The sequence below is a fragment of the Rhincodon typus genome, chromosome 16, assembly GCF_021869965.1.
Source record: "Rhincodon typus isolate 14 chromosome 16, sRhiTyp1.1, whole genome shotgun sequence".
Classification (NCBI taxonomy): domain Eukaryota; kingdom Metazoa; phylum Chordata; class Chondrichthyes; order Orectolobiformes; family Rhincodontidae; genus Rhincodon; species Rhincodon typus.
The window spans coordinates 59,626,925-59,646,248 of record NC_063347.1 but is presented as its reverse complement, the minus strand read 5'-3'; the positions used below and the strand labels follow the sequence as shown (position 1 = coordinate 59,646,248).

Genomic DNA, 19,324 nt, shown 5'->3' with positions numbered 1-19,324 from the left:
CTATACTCCAGCAACTACCACTACCTTCAGGAATGGGAGGTAAAAATAAAAAGGTAGGACAAACTTAGATCAACACAAAATTCAGCAGAGCAAGAGTTAAGTGTCTCCACTTGTACACAATCTTAGACACACATACATACCTGTGCCACCAGTCACAAGTAAATTCCATTCATCAGGGGCAAACAAGAATAATCATTCTAAAATGATTCAAACCCTTTGGAAAACAACAGACCACTCCAATGAAATGAAAATGAAGACCTTCCACTCCAATTATTCAACAACAAAAAAAAATGCAGTACCTTGCAGAGCGGAAACATTTCACCACTTCATCCAATATTCTGTTATTGCGTAGCTCTGGTTCTGTCACAGGCTGTGGATTTAGTTGGGAGGAAGAGAACAACAATTACAATTGAGGCTCTAGAAGTTGGCAGCATTTCAAAAAAATGTGGAAGCAAGCAAACAAGCAACACTAAGAGGACTCTTGGGTCAAATGTGCATTGCAATACGGAATGATGTGCATTGGGGGCTATAACATTCCTATGCATTGGACCACTTGAGTATGGGCTAGCTCCACACTGATTTTTATTATTATTACAAACAGGCAAACCAGATACTGGACATCTGGCTCCCTACAGAAACATTAAAAATCTTTCTGCTTCACGGTGTCAACTGTGCTTCTCTTGGATGTTCCTCTCATGGCAGTCAACAGGTTGTTGTTTCAGATCCCACTCCAACATTTGAGCAGAGAAATCTAGGCTGACACTCCCTTATCACATCTTTGAGATAAAACATTACATCAAGGCTCTCTTCATCCTGTTGAATGCACATAAAAAATGCATGGCACTATGTCAAAGTGCAGGGAGTTATCTCTGGTCATAATTAACGCATTGCCTTTTTTAGGATCTTACTACGCACAGATGGGCTGCCATCTTTCCTATAACTGTGACTATGCTTCAGGAGTACTCCACTGGCTGTAAAGTGCTTTGGAATTTCCTGAGGTCATGACAGACACAATATAACTGCAAGTCTATCTTTCTGAAACTGATCGGAGTCTAAATGGCCATTAACCCATGGGCGACATGGTGGCTCAGCGGTTAGCAAGGCTGCCTAACAGCGCCAGGCACATGGGTTCAATTCCAGCCTTTGGTGACTACCTGTGTGGCGTTTGCATGTTCTCCCCATGGCTGTGTGGGTTTCTTCCGGGTGGTCCGGTTTCCTCCCACAGTCCAACGATGTGCAGGTTAGGTGGATTGGCCATGCTAAATTACCCATAATGTCCAGGCATGTGCAAGATAGGGGATTAGCTATGGGAAACGTGGGGTTACAGGGATGAGGTGGGTCTGGGAGGGATGCTCTTTGGAGTCATATGGTCATGATGGGCTGAATGGCCTGCTTCCACACTGTAGGGATTCTATGATATTTAACCCATCTGTGTTACTGTTATTGGAGCAAGAGAACAGTTTCTGAACAACTCAAACTTTTCTTCCTGGAGAGCAGAACCAATAAGATAGAAACATCGGGCCCTACTGTTGAGTTCTATGATCAGGGATGTCGTTTGTCAGGATTCACTGTGCAGATTAGGTACCCCAAAATAAGGAAAGTAAAGGAAAAAGAAACTCTGGGCGAACATCTCCACTAGCCTGAAAAACGTCTGGTTTCCCCGACACAGGGTCTGTTTACGTTGTGAGGAGAAGCTGCACAAGAGCTTCTCTTCAATTTTAGAAGAGAAGTGATTTTCCACAGATCACAACATCTTGCCTCCCAAACCACAAACAAACATGAAAGCAGAGCAAAGTCTCATACATGTGAAATAGAAGCAGAACCAGACCATTCGGCCTCTCGAGCCTGCTCTGCCATTCAATAAGATCTTGGCTAATCAGTTTTGAATTCCACTGTTGCAGCTGGCCATGTCTGACTGAGACAGTGGATGCTTGTTGGTGTTTTTAAATTGACACAAATGTTCAGTTGCTGATGCGGCATTTCGTATAGCTCAAATCATGGCCTTCATAGCCAGACAACAAAATGCCTCTGAGTCATAGTAAGATGGGACGAGAATACGGACAGTAAGACTCCGATAAGGCAGCTCAGATGGAGACTGTCTGATTTGAAATTTCCTATTTTTACATAAGATAGAAAGGGAAAGCTTGACCCACTTTAGATGAGGCCTTTTAAATAATTATGATTAGAGTTATATATTAGACACATATTCATACAATATTTGTAGTTTAAATGTATTAGACATTGGGAAATTTAGTTAGATTTCTGTAGAAATGGACACAAAGACTACTTTCAACAAACATGGTTGGAGAATCTTGATAAGGGTACCAGGTAGCAGCTGGCAAATGTCCGATATGGGGACTTGACAGTCAGTGTTGGGAATGGTCAGTAAGATGTATTGCAAGAGCCCAAGGACAGGTGATAGACAGTTTGGCAAGCATCACGAGATGATGGGAGGACTAAGGTAGACCATGAAGTTGTCCATCATTGATTGTGTATTTGCAGGATTGGACGTGTAGATCAAAGGAGATGTGGCAAGCACTGATGTCAACGTTGCCTGTAACCATTGTAACATGGTAAGTATAAATACCCTGTATTTTACTGGGAAAGGTAGAGTGTTCTAGAGACCTCTCCCAAGCTGTGTAGGTATAAAAATTGATTTGTGCCAGTGAACTCAGGACTTTGACCCCTCTTTAAAATCTCTTTTCAACATCTACATTCCCAACCATCCCAGATGACCTGCGATTCCCCAGCCTCACAATCAATGAAACAAAAAAAAGACAAAGTATGCGATGTGGGAAATCAGAAACAAAAGTAGAAATTACTGCAAAAACTCAGCAGGTCTGGCAGCATCTGTGGAGACAAAGCAGAGTAAACATTCCGGGTCCAGTGACCCTGGGTCTATCCACCTCTGCCTTAAAGTTATTCAATGATCCTCCTCCACCACTTTGAGACAGCAAACTCCAGAGTTACACAACTGGGGTGGGAGAAAAAAAATCTCATCTCTGTCTTCAAAAGGGTGAACCCTATTTTGAAACTGGACCTCCTAGTTCTGACTCACGAAGGAGCATTCTTTCTGCATCTAGCCTGTCAACACCACTCAGGATCTTATAAACTCCAATCAAGACACCCTTCACTCTTCAAAACTCCAATGGAAACAAGCCCAACCTGTCCAACCTATCCTCCTAAGACAACTGTCACATTCCTGGTATCAATCTAGGAAACACCTCTGAACCACCTCCGGTGCAATAACATTCTTCCTTCAATAAGGAAACCAAAGCCACACACAGTATTCGAGATGTGGTCTCACCAATGCTCTGCATAACTGAAGCAAAACATCCTTACTTTTATGTTCAATTCCCCTTGCAATAAAGGAGAGTATCCTATTAGCCTTTGGGCTTTACTTGCATAGTATCCTTTTGTGACCCATGCACCAAATCCCTCTGCATCTCAGATTTCTGCAGTTGTTCGCCATCTATGCTTTTTTTTGTTCTTCCAGTTAAAAGTCAATAACTTTACACTTTGCCACACTTGCTTCCATCCGCCAGACTTTTGGCCAATCATTCAACCTATCTAATGTCCTAATGTCTTCTTCATGACACACTTCTCTGCCTATCTTGGCACCACCTGCAAATTTGACACAACCCCTTCACTCCTACAGTCTCAGTTATTGACACAAATTGTAAAACACTGAGGCCCCAGCATTTATTTATTTACTTACGCGCACGCGCGCACAAGCTTGTATTTTCTGCAATAATCTGTGATGAAACACCTTGTTGAATGTCCTGTGGAAATCCAGGAATGAACTGCAGCAAGATAAATGACAATTTAAATGCTTTACTTGGTTAAGGGGTAATTTGATCAATGTCTTCAAGACATTAACAGGAAAAGACAGGGTAGATAAACTGTTTCCACGGGTTGGGGATTCTAGAACTGGTGTTGTCAGATCTTTAATATACACCTGAACAGGGTGGATACATTCTCAAATGGAACACTCCCAAAGGACAGTGCATGTGACAATGCAGCACTCCTTCCACATTGCACAATAATACAACGTTTTAAAAATTAGTGCATGGGAGGTGCCCTGCAAATATTGCCACATACTCAAAAACATTCAGCCCTCTTTTCTAATAGTATCAATTACCAAAAGAAAGCACCGCAAAGAATGCACTAATGAGTACACAATTTACAATAATCCCAAAGTAACATATTGGCCAAATGTCTCACAACCCAGAGTGTGGGCTCTCATCTTCTCATTTCCTATCTCCCTCACTTTGATTGACTTTTGTTTTGTGCACTTTACAATTTCGCTCAGTTCTCACTCTCAATTTCATGTCCCTACATTTTCTTATTATGTATCTCATTGTCCTGAAATTCTTGCTTTTCATCTTTCTCTGTATCTTCCATTCACATTCTAGCTTAATTCCTTCTCCTCCTCAGTTTTGTTCATGGCTGAAATGCCCTTGGACAGATAATTGTAAAAAAAACTTATTTAAAAAGATGTCTTTTATAGGCAGAGGTATTTCTCTTTGAAGCCAGCAATTTCACACTTCTCTGAAGGCTTATTTTGTCGTTACATATCCTACGCAAGTAGAAGCTTCATTTAATTTAAAGAGGAGGACTGGATCAGAATCTTGAACACGCTAATCCGACCAAGGGTATTTTCAATTGACAAAGACTTCAATGTCCTTAGTAGTCACATCTGTAACGTAAACGAGGTCATCACCTGCCCAGACACACAGGGGCCATGCTCACTAAATTGGAAAAATATTAAGTTCAAATTTTATTGAAAGGTCCCCACGTATCAATTTATTTCCTCATTCCATATCCCAGATTGACTTCAGACCTGCAAACGTTTTACTTACCACACAACAGATTGGACACTGGGTTTTGTACGATAAGAATTTCCGCACACAAAGGGAGCAATCTAGAAAATAGGACAAATAAAAAACATAATTATGGCACCTCAACTACCTTTTCCATTCACAAGCCCTCAGAAGAGGCAACAGAAATTGATCAATTGAGGAAAATATGAAGAAATGCTTCAATTTTCTGAAAGTGCTCACAAATAGGAATAATCAATCCATGGGATGTTTTGCTTAGCATAATAGAGCTGTGAAGGCAGGCACAACCACGTGGCAGTTTGTTCAAGCATCATTCCCCTGGTACACTTCAGAAATTCATGATACACCATTGAAAAATCAGAGTGTCCTGTGGAGAAAGTGTAATGAATTTGACCACATAGCTACTTTCTTCCATAACTTCAGTTTTCAAACCAAATAGATTTCACAATATGTAGTAAATTAACTCTTCACATGCCTTCTGGATCAAACAAACTTGGACAGCACTGACAGTGTACTAACAGAATTATGAACAAGCAGTTAGAATGAATGAAAAGCACAGAATTACGTCGTAGAATCCATAGGATGGTCTATTCAGAGAGTTGATGGGACCAAATCTTTTTAGCATCCCATTCTATCATCATTCACATACAGGCATCTGCTGGCTGTTATATGGGGGCATTTAAACATGGCTGTTACAATGTAAACTGAATTAACTCATCTCCCATTGTATTGATCCAGGGTTAGACAATACTATTTTATGCTTTGTAACTTTCAATGCAGTACATGGATCACTCATTTACTGCTATCAGTTATGAAAAATGTTGATTACATTACAAAGTATCAGAGGAATATTGTGATTTTTTGGAGTTTAAGATCATGTGATTATAGCCATGTTTTTCTGCAAACTGTAGAAGTGTTTCTATTATGATCTCACATTCATTCACCCTAAATTTGAGTAATAGATTCATACAAGCATGGAAACAGACCCTTCAGTCCAACTTGTCTGTGCTGACCAGGCATCCCAATCTGACCTAGTCCCATTTGCCAGCATTTGGCCCATATCTGTCTAAACACTTCCTATTCATATACCCATCTGGATACCTTTTAAATGTTGCAATTGTACCAGCCTCCACCACTTCCTCTCGCAGCTCATTCCATACACGCACCACCCTCTGTGTGAAAAGGTTACCGCTCAGATCCTTTTTGAATCTTTCGCCTCTCACCTAAACCTACGCCCTCTAGTTTTGGGCACCCCCACCCTAGGAAAAAGGCCTTGGTTATCCACCCTATCCATGCCCCTCATGATTTTATAAACCTCCATAAGGTCACTTTCTCCTTCTACTTCTCTATTGTGATAGCCCAGGATGCACTTATAGATAAAAAAGATATTCAAGGTAGACAAGTTGATGCATCTTGATAATAGAATTGATTGCGTATATCACAACATATTACTTAGAATCACTGGCATCAGGAAGAATTTGAAATGCTGGATTAGGAATGGACTCCAATGTTGCAGGAAAAAAACTTTGTAGCTAATGGGCATTGTTCAAGAACAAAGAACAAAGAACAAAACAACACAGGAACAGGCCTTCCAAGCCCACACCGATACATTTGCCTTTCCGTATTAAAACTGTCTTCACTTACAGGATCCATATCCCTCTATTCCCTTCCTATTCATGTATTCATCCAGGTGCTTCTTAAATGCTGCTATTGAGTCTGCTTCCACCACCTCCTCTGGCAACGCATTCCAGACACTCGTCAACCTTTGTGCAAAAAACATGTCTTGCACATCTCTTTCAAACATCCCCACCCACCCCCACCTCGCACCTTGAACCTTTGTCCCTTAGTAAATTGACTCCTGCACCCTGGGAAAAAGCCTAATACTTTCCACTTTATCCATGTCACTCGCAGTCTTAAAAACTTCTTTAGGTTGCCCTGCAACCTCCTGCGTTCCAGTAAAAACAAACCCAGTCTATCCAACCTTTCTTCATAGCTAAAATCCCCCATACCAGGCAACATCCTTGTGAACTTTTTTCTGTATCCTCTCCAATGCATCCACATCTTTCTGGTAGTGTGATGACCAGAACTGTACGCAATATTCTAAGTTTGGCCTAACTAAAGTTCTTTAAAACTGCAGCATAACTTGTCCATCCTTATACTCAATTACCCTTCAAAGGCAAGCATGCCATAAGCCTTTTTTACTACCTTATCCACATACACTGCCACCTTTTGTGATCAGTGGACCTGCACACCCAGATCCCTCTGCATATCAATACTCCTAAGGATTCTGCCATTCATTATATAATTGCCACCTGTACTTGACCTTCCAAAATGCATCACTTCACACTTGTCCGGATTAAACTCCATCTGCCATTTTTCTGCCCATGCTTCCAGCTGATCTCTATCCTGCTGTATCCTCTGACAATCCTCCTCACTGTCCGCAACTTGACCTATCTTTGCATCGTCCGTAAACTTAATAATTAGACCAGCTATGTTTCCCTCCAACTCATTTATGTAGATCACAAACAGCAGGGGTCCTAGCACTGATCCCTGTAGAACATCACTAGTCACAGCCCTCTATTCTGAAAAGCATTCTTCCAACGCTACCCTCAGTTTCTTTGACTAAGCCCGTTCTGAATCCACCTTGCCAGCTCACCTGATACCATGTGACTTCACCTTTTGTACCAGTCCGCCATGAGGAACCTTGCCAAAGGCTTTACTGAAGTCCATGTAGACAAAAATCAACCGCTTTTCTCTCAATCATCTTCATCACCTCCTCAAAATACTTGATCAAGCTACTGAGACATGACCTCCGCCGTACAAAACCATGCTGTCTATCGCTAGTAAGTTCACTTGCTTCTAAATGTGTATAGATCTTGTCCCTGAGAATCTTTTCCAATAATTTCCCTACCACCAACGTGTGACTCACAGGCCTGTAATTTCCAGTATTATCCCTGCTATCCTTTTAAACCATGGGTCATCATTGGCTATTCTCCAGTCCTCTGGGACTTTACCTGTGGCCAGAGGATACAAAGATGTCTGTCAATGCTCCAGCAATTTCTCCTCTTGCCTCCCTCAATATTCTGGGATAGATCCCATCAGGACCTGGGGATTTATCTACCTTAGTACTTATTAAGACGCACAACGCCTCTTCCTTTTTAATAGCAACATGGCTTAGAAACTCGACACTCCCTTCCCAGAGATCATCCTCCACTAATTCCTTCTCTTTGGTGAATACCAACACAAAGTATTCGTTCAGGATTTCACCTACCTCTTCTGGCTCCACATAAAGATTCCCTCCTTTGTCCTCGAGTGGGCCAACCCCTTGCCCTGGCCACCCTCTTGCTTTTTATATATGTATAAAGCCTCTGGATTCTCCTTAATCCTGTTTGCCAACAACTACTCACGACTGTTTTCAGGCCTTCTAATTCCTTATTTGAGTTCTTTCCTACTTCCCTTATATACTTCAAGGACTTCATCAGTTCCCATCCTCCTAAACCTTACGTATGCTTCCTTTTTCTTTCTAACCAAGGTCATAACATCCCTGGTCATCCAAGGTTCACGTAACTTGCCATACCTATCCTTCGTTCTCACAGGAAAGGGCCTCTCCTGAACTCTAATCAACCGCTGTTTGAAATTCTCCCACATGTCCAAAGTAGATTTACTCAAACAGCCGCCTCCAAACCAAATTCTCCAGTTCCTGCCTAATACTGATGTAATATGCTTTCCCCCATGGACAGTTGTTATCCTATCCATGAGTATTTTAAAACTCACTGTACTTTGATTCCCCCACTGAAACTTCCCTCACCTGCCAGGCTCATTTCCAAAAACCAGGTCCAATATAACCCCCCTTCCCTGGCTGGACTGTTTACATATTGCGTCAGGAATCCCTCCTGAATGGTCCTCAAGAAATCCTGCACCATCCAAGCCCCATAGAACATGATGAGTCCCAGTCATATAGGGGAAATTAAAATCACCCACCACAACAACCCTGCTGTTTTTACATCTTTCCAGAATCTGTCTGCATATTCTCTCCTGTATCTCCGGCTGCCTGCTGGGAGGCCTGTAGCGTACCCCCAAGCATTGAGATTTCACCTTTCCTATTCCTGAGTTCTACACATATTGCCTCACTGCATGAATCCTCCGATGTAATCTCCCTCAATACAGCTGTGAGATACTCTTTTACCAGAAATGCAACTCTCCCACCCTTTTTACCTCCCTTTCTATTACACCTGAGACATCTAAGTCCTGGGATTTTCAGCTGTCAGTCCTGTCCTTCTTTCAACCAACCTGGAGACAGGTCATTAGCGGTCCCCAGTACACTTCACAGTCTTTCTTAAGAATGTGGGCTGTGACTTTGAAGTAATACAAGCAATTCTGCAGATGACACCAAAAAACGTGCAAGAGTTAAGATAGTAGAGGACGGCTATCAAATATGTAAGATTTAGATGCGGCAAGCAACAAGTCCACAAAATGAAAAACTGTGCTTAATTTAAATAAATGCAGCATCACGTGTGTTGTTAAGTTGAACACAGAATACCATTTGCCAGGAACAAAACTGAAGGGCACTGAGAGAAAATAACATTAGGCTACCATGTACAGATCACCAAAGGGTTTTTTTTTTAAACACTTGACAACTTTTATTAACTTACACCATCAGCAGCTGTGCCATATACAGTTTGCCCACTTGATAAAAAGTTTTGCTGCAAGTTTTATTCCCCATTCCCCAGCAGATTTATCTTCACCTTTCAATTTATAAACTCAAATTCACAATCAAAATTAACAACCCATGTAAAAGACAATACCAAAAACCTGACTCAATTCACAAAAAAGGTAGACAGTCACACATTGTGAAAAAACATTAATTGTAGACAAGGTGTTAGAAATAGAGGGACAATGGTTTCCAAGTGGTGGATCTTTTAGCTGCATTCTCCCAGGTATGCTTATCAAACAGGTACTCAACCATGTCATCCTGGGGAGCTCCCATACGGACCAGGTTGATGACAAAATCACCAAGCTTCTTGATAGCCTGGACCTGCTCATCCAAGTCGTGAGCTTCCAGGGAGTCACAAAGGTCGACCTTGTCAGGAGCCAATTTGCGCGGTTCCAGCAGAGGCTGGCTCACCATCTTCTTCAGATGAAGGGCACGCCTCATTTGCTTCAAGGGTATTGCCCCATTCATCACGGTCAAGTTTCGCGACGTCCTGGAGAATGACATGACCCACTCTTTGATTTTGGAACTTCACCAGCTTCTCCATGTGTTCCAGAACCTCATGGGACTGATGCTGGAAAATCTGGCGACATTTTTCAGCACAACATTATCCTGGTCAAAGAAGGCATACATAAACACGCAGACTCCATGTTGATCTGGCTTTTGACGACCGCTTCACAATCCTGGTGGTAGTTCTGGCGAATTTGGGAAGCCATTCTGATCTCACTGTGGTTGTCCAAAGAAAAGCATTTAAAATAAAAATTTCACTGAAGGTTCACGATCACGGTATAGAAACTGCATCAAAAGCTATTAAAGTATTGGGTTGTACAAACGGAACTATTCAATACAAGTCAAAAGACACCAATCCTCATTATCCAGATCAATGGTTAAGCCTTATCCAGAGTACTTGGTGCATTTTTGCCCCTTTTCTCCATTTCTCTCTCTCACTCACACACACTCACATACACAAATCTTGGTAGTATTGTGACTACGGAAATGATTCAGCCCTGTAATTTTAAAAATAAACTCAGCTAAGCAAATTGGCTTCAGGAATTTGAATGATTTACTTCCGAGCAGAACAGGCTTGGGAAAAACCTCTACAATAGTTAAGTATTTGGAAAGTCTCCCTATCGACAGATTATTCAAATAAACACTGGGAAAAAAACCACAAAACACAAGTTGAAACCAAACATACACAGAAATACATTGCATCCTGTGTGGTTCACTTTTTTCCACAGAGAATGGTGAGCCTCCCAAATGCATTACCTGCTTAGTGTGGTAAATGTTGACTCTCTGAAAAGAGAGCTGGTTTAGTTCCTGACTGGGAACTGAGACCTCAACTTTTATAAGTAGGTGTCAGATTTGTTGCAGCTGATAACACGCTCATCAGAATTGGAGGGTTGTGTGTTTGACTTCCACTTGAGACTCAAGCACAAAAAAGAAAGATGCTCTCATTAAAGTAGCACCAAGAGGCAGATGTAAAAAAAAACTTTTTGATACAACTGCAAAGAAGAGTAAGAGAGTTCTCTCTCATGCGCTGGCCAATAATTTATTTCTCAATTATCACATACAAATAAAATGATTATCTAGTTGTTATCACATTGCTATTTGTGGGGGCTTGCTGTGCACAACTTGGCTGCCATATTTCCAAATACAACAGCAATTGCATTTCAAAAGTACTTCAATGGCTTCAAACCACCTTAGGATATCCTGACATCGCAAAAGGTACTATTTAAACGCAAGGTTCTTTCTTTTAAACTCAGCCTGAGAGATAACTTGGACTTATTTGGAGTGAAATTCTACAAGTCTTTTTTCCTCCTCAATGGGACTGGGGTTTTAGTGCCTCTCCTCCGCCCCCCCATTACCATAAGGTGCCACAGACTGGGAGATGGCGAGAGGGCGGCGTGTAAAATAGGGAAGATGCTGGCCAGCTACCATGGTTTAAGGGGAGGCTTGATGGACCTCAAGGTCTTTTTCAGTTTACTATACAGGGGAGCTCAGTCATATGCTCTGGCACTGTTGAATATGTAACCCAGGGATCCGAGTGAAAATGAGCTGCTTGACAGAAACATAGAAGGAACTGAACGTACACAAACATTTTTTCCCACTTGTGGGTAAGTCCAGAATGGGACAGAGGTAGCCAGTAAGTACATCTGTAAAATCCCATTAACTGATCAAACAAAGACAGTTTAGGAAAACTGCTTTCACGCAAGTGATATGAATGTGGAACACCCACAGGGAATGACAATCACAAAAAGCACTCATGTATTAAATGAGAGACTTGATGTACATCTAAAGCAAAGAGGAATAAAACAGAATTAGTTTTTAAACAGAAAAAAAATGCAGAAACAGAAGGACTGTGGAGCAGATATTCAGGTAGGAGGCTATAACACCTTCAACATAGGAAAGAATGCCAGTTCACAGTGGCATTTAACAACAAGCCATGTATTAAATGATTAAATTTTTGGTCAAAGGCCTTCTTGGCCGCTTTCCAATCTCCCCCTACTTCAAACTGCCCAGTCAAAAGCCTACCTAAGTCTCAAATTTACGGGGTGATACATCACCTTTTATAGCCTTCCTAGATCACACATGGCTGATTTAGACCCTCAGCCCTCTACCTACGCTGTTGCCGCAGTAAGACAAAGAGCCCTGACTTGAATAACTCCCATGGAGATTCCTAACCCAGAGCTATGTATTTCCCTTGTTATCGTGGAAACATTTGCTTTGTGGTGGAATTATCATTTCTGAATGTAAGTAGCAGATATGTAAGTAGCAGATATTGTTTGAAATACTTAATCTCACTATGCAACAAGTATTTGTATTTCTACGGTAGCTTTGTTGTAAAGGTTCCAGTGCTCCTGCATATGTTATCAGACAGAGAAATACAACTCACTACACAAGTACACATTAACTGCTTAAGTATCTTGATAACAATAGAAGCGTTCAGCATTTTGTTTTAAGTTACTAGTTGGTAAAGGTGAACTGTGAAATGTTAGTGCGAACATAGCACAAACTCTCTTTAATAAAGACATAAGGGCATATCAATTTACTAATACCACAGGTCTTTCAATTTATCTTTTGGCATGTCTGTTGCTCCATTCATTTCTTGAGTCGATAGTCTATTAGATTGAGAGGTGACCATATTTAAGTTTATAAAATAATGAGGGGTATAGATAGAGTTAATGGTAGTTGTCTTTTCCCTATGATGGGGGGTTTCAAGACTGGGGGGCACATTTTTAAGATGAGAGGAGAATCATCTAAAAAAGACACGAGGGACAAATTTTTTATACAGAGGGTGGTTTGCGTGTGGAATGAACTTCCTGAGGAAGTGATGGATGTGGGCACAATTGCAGTGTTAAAAATCCTACTGCAAAGACTCTTTCAAGGATGCCCAACTTGAAGAAGTTGTCGTCATCCCTCCAAAAAGATCTCAGTGACTCGCTCTCCTATCACAACCCACCGGTTATCCACAAACAAACTGGAGAATGTTGCTTCAAGTCAATGTGGGCACCAGTGGGTACAGCAGTAGGAACAACACAGAAACAAGCATGGTTCAGCGGAACAGTGAATTTACTAATCAATGTGGTGACAATCACACAACGTGAACAATGAATTCAGTGAGTCATAGAATCATACAGCCTGGAAACAGACCCTTTGGTTCAACCAGTGCATACCAAACATAATCCCAAACTAAACAAGTCCCACCTGCCTGCTCCTGGCCCAACTCCCTCCAAACCTGAGGCGGCACGGTGGCTCAGTGGTTAGCACTGCTGCCTCAGAGCTCCAGGGACCCAGGTTCAATGCCACCCTCGGGCGACTGTCTGTGTGGAGTTTGCACATTCTCAATGCAACTATAGAAGCCATCACAACTGTTGGATCTAACTTCAACTGTTCACCCTTGCACTTCAACAACAAGGAGCTCAAGCATCAAGCCCTAATGGGATACTATGGTGGCTTATTAGGAGTTTTGTCTCAAGTTATTTTGTCTCATCAATAGTTGTTATAATCTTGCCGTGTGTAATCTTTTGTTGATAACTTTATCATTTGATTTCGTTTATTATTGCCACATGCACCGAGATACAGCAAAAAGTATTGTTTGTGTGCTAACCAGACAGATCATACCTTACGTAAGTGTATCAGGGCAATAGAACAGATCCTAAGGATCCTTTCATAATTATTCATAAGAACCTAACATTTTAATCTGTTTGGGAGCACAGGAGACAGCTAATCATTCCTTCAAGTCGGCTCTGCCATTTTGAGTCCTTGGCTGATTGTTAACCTCAATGCCATATTCCCATGCTCTCACATTCTGCCTTGGCGTCACGAGTCACTGAAATTGATCAATCGCCTCTTCTTCTACATTCCAGAGAATACAGGCCCGCTCTCAGCAGAATCCCACCATCCTAAGTATCAATCTGATGTACCTTTGCTGTATTCCTCCTATGGCAGGTAAATTTTCCTTAGGAAAGGGGACCAGAACTGCACACAATACTCCAGGCGTGGTCTCATTGGTGTTCTATACAATTGAAGCAAGTGTTCTTTGCTCCTGGACTGAAATCATGTTGAAATAAAGGCTAACAGACTGTATGCCTTCTGAATTGGTTGCTGCACCTGCATGCTTTAAGCATAAGCTTGACTGCTGATCTGCCTTAATTTGAATCAACACCAATTAAAAGGGGGCTAGACGATCTATATTAATCTACAGTTCACTCACCATGTCGTAGACATGGCTGGTGGTCATGGCACTAGCCATGTTGCTTAATGGGAGAAAGAATGCTGGAATCCAAAAGTCCTCACTTAATCATTATTGTCATGATCCTGACAGGATGAGTGCACTGGAAATCATGCCCCATTATTCCATGAAAGATGACCAATTCAATGGCTATGATGGTTAATGCTTCACTCTGACCACTGTCTAAGTAAAAGAAACTCACACCAGGTTTCAACAATGAAGCAGAAAAACAAAACTGGTTATCATAACAAACCTATCCTTAAATATGGGGGTAAAAGCAGATTATTAATTACTAAAATACAAACAAACCATAATCACTTGAAATCCAACCACGAACACATTCATTCACAAATTAATCGGCTGGAAGACAAATGGCTTTGCCAGAATCACTGCTGAAGTGCCAGGGGCCCATTACACGATTTCCACACACGGTGGTGAATTATTTTCATAGAATCCCTATAATGTGGAACCAGGCCATTCTGACCATCGAGTCCATACCGACCCTCTGAAGCACATCCCACTCAGACCCACTCCACTACCCTTCCCTATTCCCATAACCCTGAATTTCCCATGCCTCATCCACCTAACCGACATTTCACTGGACACCTTGGGGCAATTTAGCATGGCCAATCCATCTAACCTGCACACCTCTTGGCTGAGGGGGGAAACTGGAGCACCCAGACGAAACCCATGCAGACACAGGGAGAATGTGCAAACTCCACACAGACAGGTGCCCATGGGGGGAATCGAACCCAGGTCCCTGCTGCTGTGAGGCAGTAGTGCTAACCACTGAACCACCATACTGCCGAATTTTATTTAACAACAATTTGACAATCAATGTGGTGTGATTGCAACATTTCAAGTATCATACAAGTACACTTGGGGTCCCAGTATAACGAGTTGGCTTTAGCACTTTAATTTACATTTAACGTTTCAGACATCAGTATATAAATGCTTCACAAATGACAAACCTCTGGTTGATAGTACTTACAAGCACCTAACAAGCAATTTAATAAAATGAAACATGATTTCAAACTTTTTCTTTTGAGATTGCACTTCGTATGGAAATACAAATTTAAATAAATACATTATTTATATTCACAAGGATGTACTCGTTATTAACTGCCGAGTTATTGATTCATGTTTGTTAGTTTAATGATAAACTTTTGATTAAAAATTATGTGGCTAGATTTGGAATCAGTCAATATGAAATATTGCAATCAAGGGAGTGCAAAGAAGTTTTGAGATTTAATTCCTGGGATAACAGGACTGATGTACAGGCAGAGACTGGGTCAGTTAGGACTATATGCACTAGAGTGTAGAAAACTGAGGGAGGATCTCATAGAAACCTATAAAATTCTAACAGGACCAGACAGGGGAAATGCTAGGAAGGATGTTCCTGATTGCTGGGGAGTCCAGACCAGAGTCGCAGTCTAAGGGTAAAAGGGGTAGAACAAAGATGAGGGGAATTTTTTCACCCAGAGAATAGTGAGCCTGTGGAACACTCTGCCACAGGAAACTGTTGAGGCCAAAACATTGAAAATTTCAAAGAGTTAGACATAGTTCTTAGGGCTAAAGAGATGAAAGGGTATGGGAAGATCAGGGTACCGATTAAGATGATCAGCCATGATCAGTTTGAATGGCAGAGCAGGCTTGAAGGGCTGAATTGCCTGCTCCTGCTCCCTTGGTCTGTAGTTCTATGCCTAACTGAGGAAGCTTTCTCATTGTAACTGAGCACTAAGTGCACTCCATAAATCTAAGTGCTTGAAAATATAAGCACACTGATGGGGGAATGGAAAGTCTCAATTTTTGAGAAGCTGAAAATTATTGATCAGTTAAGGAAGGTGTTACACAAAACCAGAAACTGACAAAGAGTCACTGCTCTCAAAACATTTACACTGCTCTCTTCCCACAGATGCTGCCAGACCAGCCGAGTTTCACGGGCAATTTCTGCTTTTGTTTCATATCTGTCGTTCTTTGTTTTATTTTAGTGTTATTCAAGTTTCATAAAGAATTGAGGTTACTGAATCAATATTTCATGAGTAGTTTAAAGATGGGGTTGTGAAGGGTGTTAATCGAAATGCCCAAAGGCAAGAAAGAAAGTCTGAGACGCTGTATGCAGGTGGGTTACCAAATAGGTAACATGGCTTCGTCTATCAACATGATCTTGAAATATTGTTCCTGCAGACCTTGTGATAGCAATGTCACAGTGTACTCTGTGTGAAATGAAACAAGCATTTCTTTCTGGCTCCTTCCACAGTTACTGAAGCACACAAATCAAAGACAGCCCTTAAAGCAGCAAGGTCCCATAAATTTAGGAGACAGTTCGTAAGTTTGTGGATGATACCAAAATTGGTGGCATAGTGGACATCAAAGAAGGTTATCTAAGAGTACAGCAGGATCTTGATCAACTGGGCCAGTGGGCCGAAGAATGGCAGGTGGAGTTTAATTCAGATAAATGAAAGATGTTGCATCTTGGTAAGACAACTCAGAGCCAGTTGATGGTAGGGCCCTCGGGATGCAGGTACATAGTGCCTTAAAATTGGCATCACAGGTAGACAGGGTGGTGAAGGACATGTTTGGCATGTTTGCCTTCATCAGTCTGAGCACTGTACACGACATTGATAAGGCCAAATTTGCAGTACAGCATACAACTCTGGTTGCCCTGCCATTGGAAGGATGTTATTAAACTGGAAAGAACACAAAGAAGATTTACAAGGATGTTACTGAGACCAGAAGGTTTGAGTTATAAGGAGAGGCGGGATAGGCTAGGACTTTTTAACCCTAGAGCACAGGCGATGAGGAGTGACCTTATAAAATCATGAGGGGCATAGATCAGGTGAATAGCCAAGGTTTTTTTTCCCCCCAGGGTAAGGGACTCCAAAACTAGAGGACTCAGGTTTAAAGTGAGAAGGAAGATTTAAAAGGGATGTAAGGAACAACTTTTACATAGAGGCTGATGCTTATATGGAGCAAGCTACCAGAGGAAGTGGTAGAGATGGGTACTATTACAACATTTAAAAGACATGTGGATAGGTGCATGGATAGGAAAAGTTTAGAGGGATATGGGCCAAACGCAGGCAAATGGGACAAATTGTGTTTGGGAAACCTGGTTGGCATGGACGAGTTGGGCGAAAGGGCCTTGTTTCCGTGCTGTATGGCCCTATGACCTTACAAACAATGGAATCTGCTTGCAGCTAAACAGAAGAGTGTGAAGATGTCACCATTATCATTCAGATCATAGAAACAGTAACTACACCAGAAAAATGGCACGGAGATCAGTTTCTACTCGGCAATAATACCAGTAAACTCAAAACATCCCTTTAGAAAGAAGCTGTGGGCAAAATCCTGGATTAATCACCTGAGATACAACAGAGCTAGTCTTGTTTAGGGATATCATAATCACTTTGACAGCTGTACAGAAATACAAATAAATCAATTTGACAATGTGTGCTTTTTTCAATAGCAATGACAACAATTTGGGGTCAGATATACGAATAATGAAGTCTGCTAGGATTAGCAAATCATCTGGAGGCTTTTTTTAAAAATGAATTTATCAAAGCAACCTAGTGTAACTAGTCAAATTACATAAAACACATTAATGGGAGACAAGCTGAGCCAAAGAAAGCATGCAGACACTTACGAATAGAGTGAGGAGCTTTGAATAGAATTGAGAGAAGGACAGGGCCATTTAGGCCAAGATGATTTAACCACAGCCTGATCGCCACTTTTCTGCCTGTTCTCCATAAAAGGTTAAAAATCTAACTCAGCCTTGAATGTACTTCAGTAATCTACGTCCATTGCTCCCTCGACAGGAAATTCCAAAGATTAATCATTCTTAGAAAACATCCTTCCTTATCTCCACCCTGAAATGGGAGACACTTTATTTAGAAACTGTGTCGCCCAGTTCTGCTGCCACAACTTCCAGTCAGAATTTTACATATTTCAATAACCTCTTTTTTATTTCATTTTCTGATTAGCGAGTGCAGATCTTGCTCAACTTTTCTCCTTAGGGAACCCTTCAATCCAGAAAATCATCACGTGAACCTTCTCTGAACTGCTTTGTGATAATATATCATTGTCCCTCAAGAAGGGAAACCAAATATGTATGCAGTACTCAAGGTGTTGTCTCATCACATCCAACACAGCTCCAGCAAGACTTCCCTACTTTTATAATTCATCCACTTCACAATAAAAACCGAGAAGGTCCACTGGATAGCATTGTCAGGAGGGTGAGTGGAAAGTCAAGAGAAACTGCAGACTAGTATAACCACAATCATGAAACAATGGGAGACAGTCAAGAATGGTATGGAAGAACCACAAAACTAGCCCGTGCCAAAGGATGATGAAAGGACCAAAAGACTGAATTCAACAAGTGACCATGAGGAAGTTTATAGAAACATACTTGATATTTGGATATTAACAGTATTTTGAGTCAAAGAGGGAGAACAAGGAGGCACAGATTAACACCAATTAACACCAATTTAAGAGGTAATGTCATTGGTCTAGTCACCTGGAAGGTACGGTTCATGTTCCAGAGAGAGACTGGTTCAAATGCTTCCAAGCTTAATACATTTATTTAAAATTGTGTTCATGCATAAATGGCCCCTGAATTTAGTCCTACAAGATGCCCAAACAATCTCAGATTGAGGGTAAGGTTTCTCAAAGCCAACAGGTAAAGCAGTTGTTTCAGACTGCTACTCTGCAGTCGTGACAAAAGTGGTGTTCACCACTAACAGGATGACACCAACAAGCCAAATTCTGGCCTTTCCAACATCCATGAAGGAATTAAAAAAAAAAACTTGGAATTGGCTTCAAGAAGGAATAGTCTTAAAACAGTGAAGGCAGAAGCCACACATTTATCCAAAACATGACTAAATGATGTGATAGAGAGTGGGCAGTATTTTCATTTTGATTGATGAACTTAAAATGCGCTGAGCAGACTCTCTTTGTCTGTATTTAGTATTTTAACTTTGAAATTCTGCTTGTGCTTTTAAGGATTATATACCAGCTTACATTTTCTGATATTAAATACTCACA

The 19,324-nt window shown here is 41.3% G+C and overlaps 1 long non-coding RNA gene across 1 annotated transcript; it reads right to left on the bottom strand.

Annotated features, from left to right (window-relative positions):
• Positions 1-299: 299 nt before the first annotated feature.
• LOC125485125 lies at positions 300-18,356 on the bottom strand. The gene is made up of 3 exons (XR_007263901.1): positions 17,928-18,356; positions 4,863-4,924; positions 300-370 (listed from the first exon to the last, which is right to left on the bottom strand). It is a non-coding gene; the product is annotated as an uncharacterized LOC125485125 (long non-coding RNA).
• Between the last annotated feature and the right edge of the window lie 968 nt (positions 18,357-19,324).